We start from the raw sequence: 15,299 nt of genomic DNA, 5'->3' as shown, positions 1-15,299 counted from the left end.
TGTTCCAGATAAATTGTGATATACTTAATAAGCTAGAAAGCTTCACACTGTGTAGACATGACTTGCTGCAGTGTGGAAACTGGTTAGAGTTAGGACCAGTCTACTATGGGACACCTTGTAAGTGGTGACTGGCTTAGCAGAATATGATCATATTGTGTGACTATGTCAGGCTTTGTATGGTTTCTTAGAGTGAAACAGCCTAATTATAAAGGTGTGGATCGCAACTGGTAATTTGCACTTCAAATAATTTATATGTTACACTTCCACTCTATCAAATACTATGAGAAGAGGATTTGATTATTGGTGAAAGTGTGGAGTTGATATAGTTTAATTTTCTACACTCCAACAGGTGTGGAAGGAGCAAGAAAATCTGTAAGGGAAATGAATGGCGAACTGTCTGAAAGAGACTTTATATTGTTGTTTAGGAGTGCCAAAAATGATGGTAAAAGTCTTTTCAGTTTGTAATATAACATAAACTGTATAATCATTGTAGAGATTTATTATCACTGTAGATGTGAATTTTAACAATATAAGTCCTTTGAAAATCAATCACATTTTATGAATAAACGGAATGTCATTATTCTTGAATAGCAGTTCATAAATAAAGTACCTCTTTTGAGTAGTATGCCTCTGGAAGTCGTATAACTTATATGGAGAATACTTGCTTGTTGGAGAGTAGCGTGTCTTTAGGTAAGTATTTCGAATAGGGAATCTGTAAGAGCTTGCAGCGATGCCGATCCCATTCGGCTAGTGAGAAAGGAGGTGTGAGTCACGCTAGGCGGAGAGTCCGTGTTGACGTCAGATGATTGACAGGTTCCACTCTGACGTATCGGAGTTCCGTACAACAAACAATCTTCGGTATGAGAAAAACAGTAAGTTTGTATGACAGTCCCAATAATACAACAAAGTATCCAATAGTTGTACCTTACTTGTGGCCACAGAGGTAGATGTTGCGGTAGTCGGCAGACAGCCGTGAGACTGGAGGATGAAATGTTTTTTTCCTTAGAGCGTTGTTGAAGCTGAAACAAAGTCTATAAGATTAAAGTAGAAGTTAGTTCGTGAATATCAATCCAGTTATATATACAAATTTCATTCACTTAGACAGGAATTCTTGAGTAGATCCGATGATCCCAGAAAGATGTGGAGCTTAGGGAAAAGCTTGCTGCTAGAAGGCAGGAAACAAAATACTAAGCACTGAGTTTAGCAGGCGGGAAGTATTTAAAGGCAAGTATGTAAATGATTGGTGATTCACTTAAAGCAACAGATATTATTATTAAAAGCCTGACAGGACCCCCTCCTCAAGCAAGCTGATCCTCAGCTTGAGGACGTGGACGATCAGGATTCTGTCGATGGAATCTAGCTACGAGTTTGGGAGCGCTGAGATTAGAGGCTGGTTCCCAACTATCCTCCTCAATAGAGAAGTTCTTCCAACGAACTAGATATTGAAGTTCGTTTTTGCAAAATCTAGAGTCCAGTATCGAATGTACTTCATAAACTTCCGGATCTAACTCTGTAACTGTAGGTGGTAAAACAGTGATGTCCGATCTAGTTGGTATGTATGGTTTAAGAAGAGATACATGAAATGTAGGGTGGATCTTCATGTTTTGGGAAGAGTAAGAGTGACTGCGTTATCGTTAATGATTTTAGTAATAGGAAATGGACCAATGAAGCGTTGTGAGAGCTTTTTGCTAGGTACATGTAATTTTAAATTCCTAGTTGACAACCAGACCTTATCTCCAACTGAGTATGTAGGTGGTTTTTTCTTCTCAAATCAAAAAACCTTTTCTGGTTGGCTTGAGCTTTTGTGATGTTTTCTTTTAAAAATTTAAATGTTTCTAACATTGAATTATTGAGTTCATCTACGAGAGGAGAACTTGAAGCTTTTGAGGATTGAGAGTCAAAACTGGGGTGAAACCCATAATTAGCATAGAAAGGTGAAACTTTAGTAGTTGAACTAGTTAGGTTGTTATAGGCAAACTCAGCTAATGGTAGATATTTGAGCCAATCGTTCTGTTGGAAAGAACAAAACATCTTAAATATTCATCTATCCACTGGTTGACTCTCTCAGTCTGACCGTTGGTCTGTGGATGAAATGCTGTGCTAAAACGATGATCAAATTTCAGAGATTCACTAAGGTTTTTCCAAGTGAGAAGTGAATTGTGATCCACGGTCAGAAATGACCACTGATGGTACTCCGTGATATTTAACAACATTATTTATGAATAAGGAAGCAGTTTCACTAGAAGTCGGTAGCTTGTGGTAGGGTATGAAATGTGCCATTTTCGTAAAAGTATCAATGACTACGAAAATGGTAGTTTGGTTTTTTGATGGGGGTAAATCAACTATGAAGTCCATCCCCAGTTGTTGCCAAGGCCTGTCTGGGACGGGTAAAGGCATTAACAGTCCATAGAGAGATTTTTTTTCATTCTTAGAGGTTTGACAGACAACACAGGTTTTTATGTATTCATTAACAGATGATATCATATTAGGCCAATGGTATTGCCTTTTTATGAGGTCTACAGTTCTTTTAGTTCCTGGATGTCCAGCCAAAGGTGAATCATGGTACCGTTCTAATATTTTTTTTCTTTGATTCTCAGGAAGGTAAATCCTATTAGAAGTTATGGAGAAGTTGTCAGTGTTGAAAGGACTTTAATGTTGTCTGGTTCTTGGATAAACCTTTCAGCTGGAATTATAGAAGGTGGGGAAATTTTTTCTGTAGAAGGCCTGATGTATCTAGATAGCGCATCTGCCTTTCCATTCCTTACAGCAGGTCTATAAACGATATTAAAATCGAATCTTGAAAAATAGAGGGACCAACGTACCTGTCTTGCAGACAGGGTTTTATTATTTTGTAGAAATTGTAGGTTTTTATGGTCTGTGAAAATGGTAACTGGATGTTTGGCTCCCTCTAGAATGTGTCTCCAAAATTCAAGTGCTCTACGTATAGCTAGCAACTCTTTGTCTCCAATAGTATAGTTTAGTTCTGCTGAGGACATTGCTTTGGAATAATAAGATATCGGACAGAGGTTCATTTAAAGCCTTTTGTTGAGAAAGAACCGCCCCTATGGCAAAATCCGAAGAATCGACTTCAAGTACGTAATGCTGGTTGATATCCGGGTGTTGTAAAATGGGGGCAGTAGTAAAACATTCTTTAAGAGTGTTAAAGGCGTTCATGGCTTTAGAATCCCAACAAAAGGGTTTAGAAATACTGGTAAGTTGAGTAAGTGGTTTTACTATGGAGGAAAAATTTCGGATGAATTTACGGTAATAATTTGAAAAACCTAAAAATCTTTGAACTTCCTTTCTGTTTTTTGGGGTTGGCCAGTTTTTTACAGCATCAACCTTTTCAGATTGCATTTGTATTCCTTCAGGTGTTATGGTATATCCAAGAAAGGATATTGAGGTTTGGTGAAAGGAACACTTTTCAGGTTTAGCGTATAATTTGTGAGTCCTTAAACGAGACAAAATCCACCTCACATGTTTGATGTGGTCTTCCACTGTGTCAGAATAAATGAGAATGTCGTCGAGGTAAATAACCACGCACACATCCAGTAGATCTCTAAAGATATCATTTATAAAGTGCTGGAATGTGGCGGGTGCATTAGTCAATCCAAAGGCATCACCAGGTATTCAAATAACCCGTACCTTGTCCTGAAAGCTGTGAGCCATTCATGTCCTTCTTTGATGCGAATGAGATTATAAGCTCCCCTTAAGTCCAATTTAGTGAAAATTGTAGCAGTGGATAATCTTTCGATCATCTCAGGTATCAATGGAAGGGGGTACCTATTTTTTATGGTTTGTTTGTTTAGTTCTCTGTAATCTATTATCGGTCGAAGTGTGGAATCCTTATTTGTAACAAAGAACATTCCTGCTCCAGCTGGTGATGTTGAAGGTCTAATGAAGCCTTTTTTAAGATTCTCCTGTAAATAGGTTTTTAAATGGTTAAGTTCGGGTTGACTCATCGGATATAAATGTCCAACCGGTATAGAAGCCCCAGGTACAAGTTCTATTGGACAATCATATATTCGATGAGGTGGTAAATTGTCAGCCTCAATTTTACTGAATACGTCTTCGAAATCCTTGTAATGTGAGGGAATATAATTCTGTGGAGAGGAATGCAGAATGAAACGATTGGGGAAACAAGTAGAGGTGCAGTAACTAGAATTAAGTTGTACTTTTAGAGAGCTCCAATTTATGGTAGGATTGTGTAATTGTAACCAGTTTACCCCCAGGATCACGGGAAATGAGGAGAAGGTAACACATCAAAAGATATGTGTTCTGTGTGTCCGTTACCGACAACTACTAACAAAGGAATAGTGTGATGTGTAATGGGACCATATGTAATAGTGGACCCATCAATAACTTGAACAGAGACAGGATTAGGTTTTGAAATTAAGGGAATTTTATTCAGTTGAACAATACTGATGTCTATGAAATTTCCCACGGCACCAGAATCCAGAATAGCACTGGTCTTCAGTCTTTTAAGGTCCCACTGTAAGACAAGAGATAGTTTGCAGTAAGGTTGTGCATCATCATTAATACATGATGTGTTTAAACAAATAAACTTACTCTTTTTGTTTCTTTGAAGGGTAGGACATTCTTGAACAACATGTTTGGAACTGGCACAGTACATACAGAGATGGTTGTTTTTTCTCCTATCCTTTCCTCTGGTGATAATGGACCACGAATCATACCTATCTCCATAGGGGTATTAGTTGAACTGGTGTTTACAATTTGAGGGTTGAAATTTTCTGATTTAAATCTTGAAAGAAGATCAGGATTAGCCTTTTCAGCTTTCCTTTCGCGGAGACGTCTATCAATCCGCGTGGATAAACGCATTAAAGCTTCTAAAGTGTTAGGGAGTTCTACTCTTGATAATTCATCTTTGATGTTTTCGGCTAAGCCGAGGCGGAACTGGTTTCTTAATGAAATAGCACTCCATGAGAATCTGAGGAGTATAACTTGAATTCAGTTATATAATCTTCTACGGGTTTTTTCCCTTGTTTCAGATTCCTCATTTTATACTCAGCAGTAAGTTGTATGTCAGTATCTTGATATAGTTCATCCATAGCTAAAAGAAATTAGTTAAGAGCCTAAGATGGGATTCAGACTCACACAGATGATCAGCCCAAATCCTAGGTTCTGATCTCAGGAATGATATTGTAGTTAAGACCTTCACCCTTTCTGTGGAATAAGTTAAGGGTTTTAAGGAATAAAGTAGATGACAAGAGTTTTTGAAATGTCTGTACAATTTTCTATCTCCAGAAAATGTTCTGGCATAGACACCTGGGGTTCAGGGTTATGATCAGATTTATTTTTTATAGAGTCATTTATTACATCCTTTAAAGCTCTATTTTCAATTTGAAGATCACGTATTGCTTGACTCATTAAATCAACCTTTTGTGATAGATTATAAACTATCTGAGGCAAATCACCTGGTTCCATTTTAAAGGCTTAGTATTATGTCAGGCTTGTATGGTTTCTTAGAGTGAAACAGCCTATTATAAAGGTGTGGATCGCAACTGGTAATTTGCACTTCAAATAATTTATATGTTACACTTCCACTCTATCAAATACTATGAGAAGAGGATTTGATTATTGGTGAAAGTGTGGAGTTGATATAGTTTAATTTTCTACACTCCAACAGGTGTGGAAGGAGCAAGAAAATCTGTAAGGGAAATGAATGGCGAACTGTCTGAAAGAGACTTTATATTGTTGTTTAGGATGCCCAAATGATGGTAAAAGTCTTTTCAGTTTGTAATATAACATAACTGTATAAATTGTAGAGATTTATTATCACTGTAGATGTGAATTTTAACAATATAAGTCCTTTGAAAATCAATCACATTTTATGAATAAACGGAATGTCATTATTCTTGAATAGCAGTTCATAAATAAAGTACCTCTTTTGAGTAGTATGCCTCTGGAAGTCGTATAACTTATATGGAGAATACTTGCTTGTTGGAGAGTAGCGTGTCTTTAGGTAAGTATTTCGAATAGGGAATCTGTAAGAGCTTGCAGCGATGCCGATCCCATTCGGCTAGTGAGAAAGGAGGTGTGAGTCACGCTAGGCGGAGAGTCCGTGTTGACGTCAGATGATTGACAGGTTCCACTCTGACGTATCGGAGTTCCGTACAACAAACAATCTTCGGTATGAGAAAAACATAAGTTTGTATGACAGTCCCAATAATACAACAAAGTATCCAATAGTTGTACCTTACTTGTGGCCACAGAGGTAGATGTTGCGGTAGTTCGGCAGACAGCCGTGAGACTGGAGGATGAAATGCTTTTTTTCCTTAGAGCGTTGTTGAAGCTGAAACAAAGTCTATAAGATTAAAGTAAAGTTAGTTCGTGAATATCAATCCATGTTATATATACAAATTTCATTCACTTAGACAGGAATTCTTGAGTAGATCCGATGATCCCAGAAAGATGTGGAGCTTAGGGAAAAGCTTGCTGCTAGAAGGGCAGGAAACAAAATACTAAGCACTGAGTTTAGCAGGCGGGAAGTATTTAAAGGCAAAGTATGTAAATGATTGGTGATTCACTTAAGCAACAGATATTATTATTAAAAGCCTGACAGACTAAGATCCCTATTTTATTTCAATTTAAACAGGCAATTTTTTGCAGCATAAATATAAGTCAATATTATTGTGAGATGTTAATGCCAATCTTATTTGAACTATGTAAGTATATTTAGCAGATAGAAGTTTTTATTTAAATTTAAAGGCATATTTAACAGGCAATTTTTTGCAGTATAAATATAAGTCAATATCATTGCGAGATGTTAATCCCAATTTTATTTGAACTATGTAAGTATATTTAGCAGATAGAAGTATATTTGTTTTTGCAGCACAGATATAGGCTCATAATATTGTGAGATGTTTATCCCAATCTTATTAGAAGCTATGTAAGTATATTTGACAGACAGAAGCATATACAAATATGGCCATGAAAGAGTGACTTAAGTGGTTGGATGTGCACTGATACTTTTTGTTGTCTTGTAATTGTTTTGGTCACTTCGGTAGCACTCCCACAATATGTGTGTTAAGATTAAACAGTCCTTTTGTGGTGTGCTTAACCAAAAAACCCCTTTGTTGTATCTTTCAATAGGGAGCTGACCAAATCCCTCCTCTTTGGTTAATGCACGCCACCCAGCCCAGGTGTGTTCCAGATAAATTGTGATATACTTAATAAGCTAGAAAGCTTCACACTGTGTAGACATGACTTGCTGCAGTGGTGGAAACTGGTTAGTGTAGGACCAGCCTTTGTGGGACACCATGTAAGTGGTGGACTGGGCTTAGCAGAATATGATCATATTGTGTGACTAAGATCCCTATTTTATTTAAATGTAAACAGGTAATTTTTTGCAGCATAAATATAAGTCAATATTATTGTGAGATGTTAATCCCAATCTTATTTGAACTATGTAAGTATATTTAGCAGACAGAAGTTTTTATTTAAATTTAAAGGCATATTTAACAGGCAATTTTTTGCAGCATAAATATAAGTCAATATCATTGCGAGATGTTAATCCCAATTTTATTTGAACTATGTAAGTATATTTAGCAGATAGAAGTATATTTGTTTTTGCAGCACAAATATAAGCTCATATTATTGCGAGATGTTTATCCCAATCTTATTAGAAGCTATGTAAGTATATTTGACAGACAGAAGCATATACAAATATGCCATTAAAGAGTGGACTTAAGTGGTTGGATGTGCACTGATACTTTTTGTTGTCTTGTAATTGTTTTGGTCACTTCGGTAGCACTCCCACAATATGTGTGCTAAGATTAAACAGTCCTTTTGTGGTGTGCTTAACCAAAAAAAAACCTTTGTTGTAACATAATTAATTAGACATGTATGCTATAATTCAGTGATCAATGCTTATTTAATACTTTACATTGAGAGAGGCTCTCAAGGGTGTAAGGTTTAAATTATACATTCTGATTATTTACTGAGGTATGAACTTGTTTATCATTAATATGCATGGTCTGAAGTGACATTTTGTTAGAAACAATCTCCAGCAAAGGATGCCTTTTTTCACTGTGGTCTCCTTCTAAATGGATAGAAAACAAACAGCAGTGTATTTAGCTGTGTGCTGCTAAAGGCAGTGGCATTTGGTAATCTTTTTGTATTAAAACAATACAGTTCAATTTAGCACAAAATAGTTGGAAAATTGTTAACAACTGTTGTATAAGCTTTTGATATTGTCTAAATTTAAGTCAGCCTACACAAATTAAACATTTATTATTATTCAGTTTCCCATGTAAAAAAATGATGTACTGATTTTGCTCTACTCATATAAAGTAAAAACAACAAAATCTTACTGATGAACTTGTATGCATGTGACATATGTGATATAGTGTTGCACTTTATCTGTGCACGTATTATTAATGATAGAGTAATTTGTAGCTGATTGTCTGTCTCACTTGGTGTATTTTGTGTAAAGTGAAATCGGGGATTTAAAAGGATCTTACACTAAAAAATGTATCTTTTTCAAAGATTCAAAATGGATTACAGTGAACCTTTGCTAAACAAACCAAGTTTTTCAGTGTGAGATGTCTCTATTAGCCAGTGAGGCATTAGAGTCCCAGGACTCAGTTGTAGATAGTCATGCACTTCCTGTTAGTTTCACTTTAAATCCAAGCAGCTTTGACTTAACCTTTTCTCATTTTTACCTGCAGATCTTTGATATGCATGATAGATAAAATGTGAGTAATATAAATACTTTAAGAAAATAGGGCCGTTGGGATGTTATTAACCATACACAGATTAGGTCCCTAAGTTATCTTCTCTAGTGGATCCTTTATTATTGCCTTTTGATTTCCATACATTTTTCTCTTGTTGTATTTGTGGCTGGCTATCAGGAACTCTGGAGGTTAGTGGAATAGTGGGTGGTTAGTGGGTTGGATTGTGGGTGAGTCTTAGGCAGTCAGTGGGTGTGTCTTGATGGTCAGTGGGTGTGTTTTAGGTAGGTGGGGCTAAGGGACATTCTACCAATAGGACATATAGCTGCCTCAGAGGGGACAGTGGGACAGAACTCAGAATTAGGGATTGCCCCAATCAAGTATGAACAGTTGTGAGGTCTTGGTTATAGCAGGTTGTGACAAGATTTAGCAGGTTTGGGCAATTCCATCCTATGGCAACCCCGTTATTGCTTTTTTTTCTTACCTAATAGTATTATAATACAGATAATATGATGACATCACAATGTTAGGTTGTGGCAGGATTAAGCAGTTTATGCCAGGTTGTCACTGATTCTGGCAGTAATGCCAGGATGTGACCAGTTTTGTCCAGATTATAGCAGGTTGTGACAGGATTAAGATGGTTATGACAGGTTGTAATGGTCTTGTGACAGGATTTGGCAGGTTTGGGGAATTAAACCATGGTAGCACCCTATTATTGTTGTTTCTTCTTTCCTTATAGTATTATAATGCAGACAATGGCCATTGGGCAAATACCGGTAGGCAGTGTGTTATCACATTATACATAAAGAGGGCCAAACAAAACATCAAACTGTATAAACTGACTAAAAATAAAAGACTAATAATAATATATTAAAATTTACTGAAGCAAATATGGCAACTTGTTTAGGGCTGTCACTTGTCGTAATATGACCAGGACAACCATGAAATCAAAAGGTAAAAAACTAAAGTGAAAAGTAATTTTAAACTTATTTTCAATCACTATGCAAATACAGGTATATTATTTTCAATGTTTAAAATGCACAGTATATATTACAGATTTTTTTTTACAGTTTAATGTAATACTTTCAGTGTTTAAAGGGACACTAAACCCAATTGTTTTCTTTTATGATTCAGATAGAGCATGCAATTTTAAGCAACTTTCTAATTTACTCCTATTAATCATTTTTCTTTGTTCTCTTGCTATCTTTATTAAAAAAAGCAGGAATGTGATGCATAGGAGCCGGCCCATTTTTGGTTGAGAACCTGGGTTTATGCTTGCTTATTGGTGGGTAAATGTAAGCCTCCAATAAGCAAGCGCTATCCATGGTACTGGAACCTAAAATGGGCTGGCTGCTAAGATTTACATTCCTGTTTTTAAAATAAAAATAGCAAGAGAACAAAGAAACATTGATAATCGGAGTAAATTAGAAAGTTGCTTAAAATTGCATGCTCTATCTGAATCATGAAAGAAAAAAAATTGGGCATATTTGAAAACTGCGTAATTTTTTTTTTAAGTACAAACATGTGAAGCTTTGCCTGCAAACCACACCCCCCCACACACATATGCTTTGGCCCCCTCAAAATGAGTACCACAATAGATGGGCAAAAGGTAGCAACCCTACAACTAGCACACTATTGCTATGTCACCTTACCTTACAACCACTTTACTTTTTGTCCATTCTTTGCTAAAAGTCAGACTGTTCATTATGACATCATAAGCATCAGGGTATGAAAGGCCAGAGTTTGTAAACAGAGGCAAGAAAGAGTACCAAGGAGATCAAGGAGGAGGGGCCAAACACAAAGGATGAGAGAACAATCAGCAGGAATCAGCCTCTCATCTGATCGCTCCCAGCTTCTCCGTGCCATCCAAAGAGAGAAACAGAGACTCTTAAGATCCATGCAAAGAGCAATCAGTTAAGGCAACATTATTCTTCTGCTGCTGGCGAAGAATCCTAGCCTCTTTCCAGTAGTGACCCATCTGAGCCTCCGCAGGAGAATAGTTCTAGGCCACATGTTCTATTTGCTTAATAGAATATAAAATTGTAGATCTGGCAGATGGGCACTCCTGTCACCATGTATTTCATTCTACCTGCATATCAAGATGGTGCTAGAGAATGAGACTTGTCTGCTTTGCCATAGAATATTTCCTCAGAACAATGACTTTGTCCCACAGGAAGGCATAGAAGGGAGAATGATATATTCTGGACCATTGTGCACCCTCACACTGTATGGCAACATTGATATACTCATTTTATAGGATGAACTTGATGGACTTCTGTCTTCTTTCAACCTCATTTACTACATTATGATTATAACGAGTCTTGTCATACTTGAGAACATAGATTACTTAATGAAATATGAAATTGGAGACCTGCGGATGGGCATTCCTTGTCGCCATGTATTGTATTCTACCTGTATATCAAGATGAGTACTAGAGAATGAGACTTGTCTGCTTTGCCATAGAATAATTACTCAGAATATTGACTTTGTCCCACAGGAAGGCATAGAAGGGAGAATGATATATTTTGGACCATTGTGTACCCTCACACAGTATGGCAATATTTTTATACTCATTTATAGGTTGATCTCAATGGACTTTTGTCTTCTTTCAACCTCATATACTATGTTATGTATTATAATGAGTCTTGTCATACTTGAGGACACATATTAAGCTAAAGAAATAGTGTCCAGGATTTTTTCCCCTTGTTTAAAACAACAAACTGAATGAAAATGAATAAATAATAAAATAGAGCATGACTTTAAAATCAGCTGAGTGTTGCTTTTCACTTCTGAAACAAAATCTTTTTTTCAATGCACTTGTTGGTTGGTTAAAAATAGAAGAATATATTTACAAATACATAATATATTTCAGAAACATAGCCAGTAACACCCACTCAGTACAGATAGTAAATGAGCCTGCTGATTCACTGAGAGTGAGAGAAAGAGAGAAAGGTGAGAGAAAGAGAAAAAGAGAGAGAGAGATTGTTATTATGAGTGTAACTATACTTTGTAATGTATTTTTGATGTGTTTTGTGCAATTTTTTTGTTTCGCGGTGTAATCATTCTAGTGTAAATCACGATTGCGCTCAAGAGATCGTGTTGTATTCGTGTTTGCTTTCAACTTGTAATACCAGCGGTAAGCCCGATGAGCGCAAACAGTCGCGATAAACCCCCTTTTCTTTCCTAAGATATGGAGAGTCCACAACGTCATTCCAATTACTAGTGGGAATATCACTTCTGGCCAGCAGGAGGAGGCAAAGAGCACCACAGCAAAGCTGTTAAGTGTCAACTCCCCTACCCATAATCCCCAGTCATTCTCTTGCCTCTATCAATGGAGGAGGTGAAGTTTGTGTCTGAAGAAATTAATTCCTTTTTGGGAACTTTTCCCTGCAAGCAAGGATTTAGGTTTAGCTTGAGTCCACGTCAATCTCTTCAGTAGAGTAGTGGTGGCTTTTTAAGCATTTAGGAAGTTGTGAGGTGGTCCTTATCTGCAGCATTTTAAAGGGGGACATATCAAATCCTTCAATATAGGATTTTATGAGGCAGTTTGCAGGCACATGAATGTATGTGAGAGACTGAAGGTTTATCCTTTATGGGCATGAAGGGGTTAAATTTCAATAGGTGGGCTCATTTATTTATTTATTCAACTTGGTACTGGTGAATATGTGTGGTACTAAAGTTGTTCTGTTGGGCAGTAATTTTGGTTTCTACTTGATACAGTAAGATCGCTCAGGACTCTGTGTGTCAGCGGATGGAAAGTGTTTTTTCTATTAGGCTGAGTCGACTCTTGAAAATGTGTGGTTACACTTGTGGCGCAGTTTCTAATAAGAGCCGGTCAGATGTCTCTTCTGCTCTGATATCGGAGCGGCGTCGGCTGAGAGCTCTGCAATTAGTAGTAGTAGAGTCTGTGAGGAGCTGACAAGTTATTCTTTTCAAGTTGTTTTATTATCCGGAAGGCACCTTAGTCTGCTGGGGTGTAGATGTCCTCAGCTGCGGTTAATTTTTTTTGAGTGCTAAATCACTTTGTAAAATTTAAAGTGACAGTACAACATTTTCAGAAACTTTATTTTTTCTGTTATTTCTGTTGAAATGTTGATAGCTTTAAACATGGAGCAGGAGTCTGTTTCTTATGGACTATTGTTTACCTGTGTCTTGAGGCCAATATTGTTTTACCCATGCAATTCTGTTTAGAAAAAATCTTTAAAATGTAAAGATAATATTTTTTTTTTTCTGAGCCTAATGTCTCTCAGAATGATGCTGTTCAGGCAATGCAACAGCTTTCTCCTCAAACATCCTAAGCTTCAATGGCGTCACATACAGTGCCCGGAAGTTCCTTTTAGCCTCCTGGAGGAGTTTATTTGCCATCAGATTATGCTGCTCAAGTATCCTCTGTGGTATCAGCTTTATCTGTTTTTCCAATGTTGGGGAAGCGAAAAAGGAAATTTAAAATTCGTCAGATTGTAAGGTGTCTGTTCCATCTGCGGCTACGCAGGATGCACTCTTTCATAATTCTGATGAGGAGGATACCTCGGTAGACTTTGAGGTGAAATCTCAGATTCGGACAGTATATTCCTTTGTCTGATGCTGAAGAAGTAAACCTCGATTTAAGCTTGAACACCTTGTGTAATTTTAAAGGAGGTATTAGCTACCTTGGATGACTCCAATACCCCTGTCGCTATCAACCCTAAGAAATCTAGTAAACTTAAATACTACAATGTTTTTTCCTCTGTGGAAGTGTATCCTGTTCCAGATCGTGTGACGGAGATTATTTCACAGGAATGGAGAAGCCAGGGATACCTTTCTCCCCTTCTCCCGTCTTTAAAAAGATGTTTCCTGTTGCTGACTTCATTAAAGATTCATGGCGCACGGTGCCTAAAGTAGAAGGGGTTTTTTCTACTCTGGCTAAGAGAACTACAATCCCTATAGAGGACAGCTGCTTTTTTAAGGATCTCATGGACAAGTCAATCAATATTAGCAGAGTCTCCATTAGTGGAGATTCAAGATAGGATTTAATGCCACTTGAGCAAAAAAAACAAAAACAAAAAAAAAACAAAGAAAGTAATATCTGTTGTGCATATCCACGTCTCGCAGGACGAAACAAGGTCTCGCAGGACCAACATAAATCATTGACACATCAATACAGGTACAAATTTAAGCAGTCATAAAAAAGTTAGTAATATTTCTGAATCCAGTAGAGACTACAATAAAGTGGCTAATTTTCCACACTATATACATAAAAGAAAAAAGAGAAAGAAAAAAAAAAAAGAAAGGGAAAGGGAAAAACAAAAAAGGGAAAACAGGATCACCCCTCCTCCTCCCGGAACCAAGAGTACTGACCAACATCTGAAGTATCAACTCTCAGCCAAAGTTATTCCACCAAATTTCTATTTCTAATCCAAGTATCTGGAAATACCCTATGTAGAACTAATTCTGTGAAACTTACTGAGGCCAGAAAGGATCTCAGAATCTGTCTCTGCACACCACTTGGGTATGTCTTAATAACCGGCGCCCAGCCTACTAGAAACTCTTTAATTTTCCTTTCAGATACAAACTGTAGATGAAAGGACTCAAAGATAATCTGGGCTTGAATATCCCTTAAGACTTGTGTCAAACTAGGAGGACTCTCACTATCCATTTTTTAAAGATATTGTACCTAACTGTTAGTATAATTGTATTTAGGATACGCAATCTTTCCCCTCCTCTTATCTCCGGAAAAGCAGCACTATATCTTCAAGAGAGAAGACAATAGAACTTGCAAAGACCCTGTTATACCAGAATTGGACTTTCAGCCATAATTGAGAGATCTTTGGACAGGCCCATAACATTTGGCAAAGGACAGCCCGGGTATATGCACAGTGTTCACATCGAAAATCTTTATTGGGGAAATAATGCTCTCAAACTAGCCAATTCCTTATTTATGATGCTAACATACAAATTATTAGACTGGGAGCAAAGATGTCTGGCTTCACCATCTTAGCCCACAGGGTTTTGTGGCTAAATCTTGGTCAGCTGATGTTAACCTCCCAAGTCCTAGCTTCTGGTGCTCCCTTTCAAGGATTAAACCTTGTTGGACCTGCTTAGAAGAAATAATTTCTGATGTTACAGGTGGAAAAGGGTAATTTCTACCGTAAGACAAGAAAAACAGGACTAAAAGGACGTCACAATAATTTTTGTTCCTTTCATAACTTCAAGGGGTCAAAAGTCTTCTTCTTTCCAAGCAGGAGCAGTCCAAGTCTTCTTGCAAACCCAATCAGTTTTGGAACAAGTAGAAGCAATCAAAGTAACCCTCAGCTGAGTCTAAGTCAGCATGAAGGGTTGGCCCCCGGTCCAGGATCGGATCAAGTGGGGGGCAAACTTTCCCTGTTTTGTCAACTATGGATATGAGATGTCCAAGATCCTTGGGCTATGGACATAAATTTTCAGGGTTACAAAATAGAATTGAAATCTCTCCCTCCCAGGGGGCAGATTCCACTTCTCAAAGTTATCTGAAGATCAGGTAAAAAGAGAGGCATTCTTGAACTGCATTCAGGATTTTTCATCTCTGGGAGTGATTGTTCCAGTTCCATTAAGGGAATAGGGTCTCGGATTCTATTCAAATCTGTTTTG

This window comes from Bombina bombina, chromosome 2 (genome assembly GCF_027579735.1).
Source record: "Bombina bombina isolate aBomBom1 chromosome 2, aBomBom1.pri, whole genome shotgun sequence".
Taxonomy (NCBI): Eukaryota; Metazoa; Chordata; class Amphibia; order Anura; family Bombinatoridae; genus Bombina; species Bombina bombina.
The sequence above is the reverse complement of the archived record's forward strand: the minus strand, read 5'-3'. Positions refer to the sequence as shown.